General features: G+C 38.2%; 1 pseudogene; it reads left to right on the top strand.

Moving 5' to 3' along the window:
• The window catches only part of LOC101563309, a 19,072-nt pseudogene extending 15,250 nt beyond the window's left edge, over positions 1–3,822 (top strand).
• Positions 3,823–6,017: the final 2,195 nt, after the last annotated feature.

Raw genomic sequence — 6,017 nt, 5'->3', positions numbered from 1 at the left:
TTTTTAGTAGAGGAGCTAGTATAACTAGTTAACAGTTACTGAATGCTGACTAGGTATCTGGCATTGCGCTCAGAGAGCTAAATTACCTTAGCTAGGATTATACTGCAAGAACTACTGATCCCACACTTTTTCCAAAGCCTTTGCTTTTATTCCACTTTCTCTGTTGCTTTAAGCAAGTTCTAAGACAGCAAAGCAAATCTTTGTGTCTTGGTCCTCCTTACTTAGTCAATCTACTAAGCACCAAGGGATGATTTACTTTCAAACTGAAGTTGGTAAAGCAAAAAAAATTTCTTTAAAAAAAATCTGATTAAAAAGTGATTTTCATTGTACCTCAAGAACCTCCTGGGTTGATCTATAGATCAATATAGTGTACTTGAGGCCAAAATGTGGGACGCTATGGAGGGAAGCTCAAAGAAAAGTCCAAAGCCAGCACTGGTGTCTTTAGGAAAAGGAAGAAAGGCATGTGCCAGGTAAGCAGCAACTCGATTATTTTTTGGGAGGTGGGGGACGCCAACACCTGTTTGGGTGCCTTTCTGTTTCATGCGCTTTGGCACCAGGTGATGGTTGCGTGTTAGTTGTGCTCTGTCAAAGGGTAGAAATGGCGTCTGCAGCTCACACCCATTCTTATTCCCCTGTGACTCACTTCAGACACGACCAACTTTGCTAGCAGCAAATTTTTGCACAAAATAACAACATAAAGAGGAGAACATCTCTACTTACTTCCAGATATGTAAAGTTTTAAGCGGAAAACAAAAAGCGGGAAACTTTTCATTTGTGATTTTCATCCACTATTGAGCACTGATGACTACTGAGACAATCGTTTTCTTGGAGGTGGATTTATTAGTAGAACTGACTCCCTTTAGTAATCATAATTTCAAAGGATAATATAATAAAATCAGTTAGGTGATTAAAACATTCTAGTATGTGCTCTTTTCTGTGGAACATACTCAAACATGCAAGTGTCAAATGTGCATCAACAAATCGGATGCAACAGTATTCAACTTGCCCTGTTGTGTAGAGATCTATTCCTGGCCTGAGTCATCATGGTCTCTTGCCTAAGTGACTTCCAAATTCCAAATCACCCTCCAGGTTCAATCTTGTCACCCTGTAGTCTTTTTTCTACCTACTAGCCCATTTATGCTCGTTGTTCTACAATATTCCATTGAGTGAATGCACCTTAGTTCTTCTGTTGTTGGAAACGTGAGTGGTGTTTTGGTTGGGTAATTCTAATTAATGCTGCTGCAAATCTCCTATGAGGAAAAGAAGGAAGAGGAAGGGAAGGAAAAAGAGGACACTGTGGTGCACATCGATCCCTAAAAGATGGATAGGTGGTTGGATGGGTGGATGGATGGGTGGATGGGTGGATGGGTGGGTGGGTGGGTGGATGGACAGATAGATGGAATACTATTAAAGCTTAAAGGTAAAAGATAATAGTATGATCAACAAGGAAACCGAGAAAATAAGAAGTGGGTTCAAAGAATTGCAGAAGCACAACTGGCCTATTAAAAGGAAATGGGAGAGACACAACAAACATGGCAATGGTGGCTGCAATGGTGACGAAGACGGCGGCAGCAGGGGCGACGGCAGCGGCGTTGAACAAGGCTGTGGGGGTTACTCGGTGCGGTTGTCAGAAGACTTCTGCATGGCTTTTGAATTTTAGTTGAAATTCCCTCCATGGCCTTTTGGAGTCCCTTGCTGTGTCTCCAGAGTAAATTTCTCTTATTCTACATTTCATCAATGTTGGAGTGGCAAGAAAAAGGTGGAACTGATTTGAGGTGAAAAGATGTAACAAATTTTAAACTAAAAAAAAAAAAAAAAAAAAAAAAAAGCAAAGATGGGTGAAAAGAAACCAGAACCTTTGGACTTTGTGAAAGATTTTAAGGAATACCTGACTCAGCAGACCCACCATGTGAACATGATTTCCGGATCAGTTAGTGGGGACAAAGAAGCAGAAGCTCTTCAGGGAGCTGGAACAGATGGTGATCAAAATGGACTCGATCATCCATCTGTTGAAGTTTCTCTGGATGAAACTCAGGAATGTTAGTAGACGGGTTTGAAAGGACTTTCGATAGGAAGCTCAAGTGTCGGTACTGCAACTATGCCAGCGAAGGAACAGCGCGGCTTATCGAGCGCATTAGAATCCACACAGGTGAAAAACCTCATAGATGTCACTTATGTCCATTTGCCTCTGCTTATGAACGTCATCTGGAAGCCCATATGCGTTCCCATACTGGAGAAAAACCATATAAATGTGAATTATGTTCCTTCCGCTGCAGTGATCGAAGTAACTTGTCCCACCATCGAAGGCGCAAACATAAAATGGTGCCAATTAAGGGTACTAGGTCTTCCTTGAGCAGCAAGAAAATGTGGGGGGTTTTACAGAAGAAGACAAGCAATCTGGGGTACAGCAGAAGAGCGCTAATCAACTTAAGTCCTCCTTCCATGGTGGTTCAGAAACCAGACTACCTTAATGATTTCACCCACGAAATCCCAAATATCCAGACTGACTCCTATGAAAGCATGGCGAAAACAGCACCAGCTGGTGGCCTACCAAGGGACCCCCAAGAACTCATGGTGGACAACCCTTTAAATCAGCTCTCCACTCTAGCAGGACAGTTGTCCAGTTTGCCTCCTGAAAAACCAAAACCCTGCGTCGCCTGATGTCGTCCCCTGCCCTGATGATTCAGCAGCCCTCGGCCCAGGCAGTAGTTTCTGCTGTGTCAGCAGGTATTCCTCAGAGCTCCTCTCCCACAAGCCCCGGCCTCGGCCCTCACATAGCCAGAGGAACTACAGCCCAGTGGCGGGGCCAAGCAGTGGACCAAGCGCCCACGCCAGTACTCCCAGCATAGGAAACTGCCAGCCAAGCGCTCCAGCCCCAACCCTGCCGATCCAGGACCCTCAGCTTCTGCACCACTGCCAGCACTGTGACATGTACTTTGCGGACAATATCCTTTACACTATTCACATGGGGTGCCATGGGTATGAAAATCCTTTTCAGTGTAATATATGTGGATGCAAGTGTAAAAACAAGTATGATTTTGCCTGTCATTTTGCAAGAGGGCAACATAACCAACACTGAAAACATGTTTTACTCGGTTTGGCTTTTGGGGAGTTTGTAGGTTGGATTTTGTTTTTGATTATCCTTCATAAGGTATCTACTAATTGAAAGTTTATATACACTATATTTATAAAGTTCAAATTTGACAGTGGGAAATGTTTTTCTTCCATACAAATCTGGCCACAATCTTTTATGTATTAGAATAGACACATTTACTTGTATTTTTTTCTTTTCATTTAGGTGTGTAAGACTAAGAATACAGTCAACTTTAATACATATTCATTTGAATTTCCCACATACTTGGATAAAGTTTATCCATACTCTTGATAATTTCAGTAGATACATTACTATTCTCCCATATTTTAAAATGGTAGAATAAATTGTTACAATTTATTTTAGTATTTGTAGAGAAATTGCCTTTAAGTTACTCCTAATTTAAGTATTAGTTTGTATACCTTAAGTTTAATCAGTTTTACCTGAGGACGATAAAGTTATTTTAAGTCAGTTAATCTTGAACTTTTCTATAAAGGGACAGGTAAAACAGTTCTTTTAAAATTAAAGTTACAAAAATAGGTGAAAGTTCTAAAAAGATACTAAATTAAAATTCAGTTTAATATTTAAAATACCTGTTAATTTGATGTCTAAACACTTGTCAGTTTTCCACCGAATTTTTTATACTTCATTTAGTTTTAAAAATGATAGTTACACACAGTAGAGTGCTAGATGCCTTTTTTCACTTTAAACTTTTCAGTTAAATTCATTTTGATGTTGTTAGAGTAAGGTGAGGTATGTAAATGTAGTGAGAATCTTATTCTTCCTGCTCTCTTGATGACCAAAGAGGTAATATGGAAGTTAGCTAGCTTGATTACTAAGATTCAGTCTTTCAAATAAAAAAAATCTCCATTTTGCTTTTGTTGCCTTCTAAGCATTTATTGCTCCTAGTTTCTAAGAAAATATGGATGTAGAAATACACGGGAAAAGGTGATAGTAATACAGTAATGTGTCCGGAACACATCCTGGCCTCCTCTTCAGAACTGGCCATTTAAAATATTTTCTGTGAGGCACCGGGGAGATGGCTTAGTAGAATAAGCGCCTGCCTGGCAAGTGCAAGGGCCTGAGTTCAATCTCTGGTCTGAAAAAAAAAAAAAAATCTTCTTAAAAAAAAAAAGGGGGCATGGGGGCCTGCCCCTTAGCTCAGTTCTTTAAGTGGCTGCTTAAACAAAGCAGTCAGGCTCAGGTTGCTGTGGTTTGATCCCCACAGCTCAAATCAGCCAAACCTGCCCTGAAGGCATTTGGAGTGAAAAATAAAAAAAAATTTTAAAAACTAAAATTAAAATATTTTCTGTGAATTCAAATTATAATAACTTACTTGCAGTTTCATCAGTTTCCATGCATGGTGACAATATTTATTACATGGAAACTGTGACTGAATCATCACTTTAATAGGGAAGAATAAAAAGGTATGAAAATGAATACAAAATGCATCTAAACATGTTATTTGCTTATAAAAGACGTGCTAAATCTAGAGTGATTCATTTTGAATGGGAGGCTATTGTTTTCATATTATGTAACAGCTAGCTAGCTTACTCTGAAGAGAATTTGGTCAAACAATAAAATGTTGTTACTAACTTGGAAAAAAATTTAAATTAAAAAAATAAAAGGATATGGGCAGGAAGGTGATCGGTAACAACTGTTGAAAATAAAGGATGAAAATAGTTTGGTCTTTAACATCAAGCTACGACAGTAAGATTACTGTTTTCACAGACAGTGAAGAGCCGCTGGGAGCTGTCTGTGGAGTAGGGAGGAAGTGAGATCAGATCAATGCTTTAGAGAGATTAAGCTGTCAGTTGGAATACCTTACCTTTTTTTTTTTTTTTTTTTTTTTTTTTTTCAGAACTGGGGATTGAACTCTGGCGCTTGCGCTTGCCAGGCAAGCGCTTATTCTTCTGAGCCATCTCCCCGCCCCTACTTACCCTTTTTGCTACTATGGCTGCATTCAATCTGGAGTTTTCTTTCCCTTAACGCAAGGGATTAATCTTCTGTGGGTTTGAGCAGCTCTGATAAATATTCCCTTTACCAAAAGAGGTTAACTTTTCTGTGTGCAAAGCTTAGCCCTGTTTGAGGTGGTGTTGTGCCACTTTGGGGGTTCATGCAATTAATCTTTATGCAGCTCCAAAACCAGAAACTGTCTAATTTTGATGAAACATCATGAAATTAATTCTGAGCCTCCCTGAGGCCCAGCATGGGTTACCAGCCAGTGTTCACCCACAGCAGGGAGTGTCAGTAATAAGTTCACTATAAAATTCTCTTACAAAGAAACATATGTGAACAGATTTGTCATTTTCCCCAGCAGAAATACTTTTTAAATGACACATTCATCTATAGAAAGTATCTGTCAATATTATAAGAAATATTTTAATACTTAGTAATTAATTTCAAAGAATAAAACAATATTGGAAGTTGAATTGTTATCTTTTGATAGCAATCTTTGTTTTAACTGAAATAAACCAGTTTCTATAAAAATGCATGTGTACCAAAACAACAAGTAATAGCTTCACACTATTTTAATAAGAGTTGTACCTTTAAAGTATAAAGTGAACAAGTAAACATTACAATTAAACATGCAATGTCAATTGATATTTTGCTTTTGATAACATTTATTTTTGCTAATTTTCCAAACCAGTTGCTAATAAAAAAAAAGAAAATTATGAAGAATACAAGTCTGAGGAGACCATATTATTAAGTAATGTACTATAAAAGAAGATAATGAAGTTTTCCATATTAAACATATGGACTTCTGGAATTATATTTTTTAAGCACTATATGTTCAATAATCAATATCTCAGAAAAGAATTGATTACACTGAGATTGAAATATTTTTTTATTTTTTTATTTTTATTTATTTGAGAGAGAGAGAGAGAGAGAGAGAGAGAGAGAGAGAATGTGGTGTGTGTGTGTG

The sequence above is a fragment of the Octodon degus genome, unplaced genomic scaffold (genome assembly GCF_000260255.1).
Source record: "Octodon degus isolate 3935 unplaced genomic scaffold, OctDeg1.0 scaffold00115, whole genome shotgun sequence".
In the NCBI taxonomy this organism is placed as follows: Eukaryota; Metazoa; Chordata; class Mammalia; order Rodentia; family Octodontidae; genus Octodon; species Octodon degus.
The sequence above is the reverse complement of the archived record's forward strand: the minus strand, read 5'-3'. Positions and strand labels throughout refer to the sequence as shown.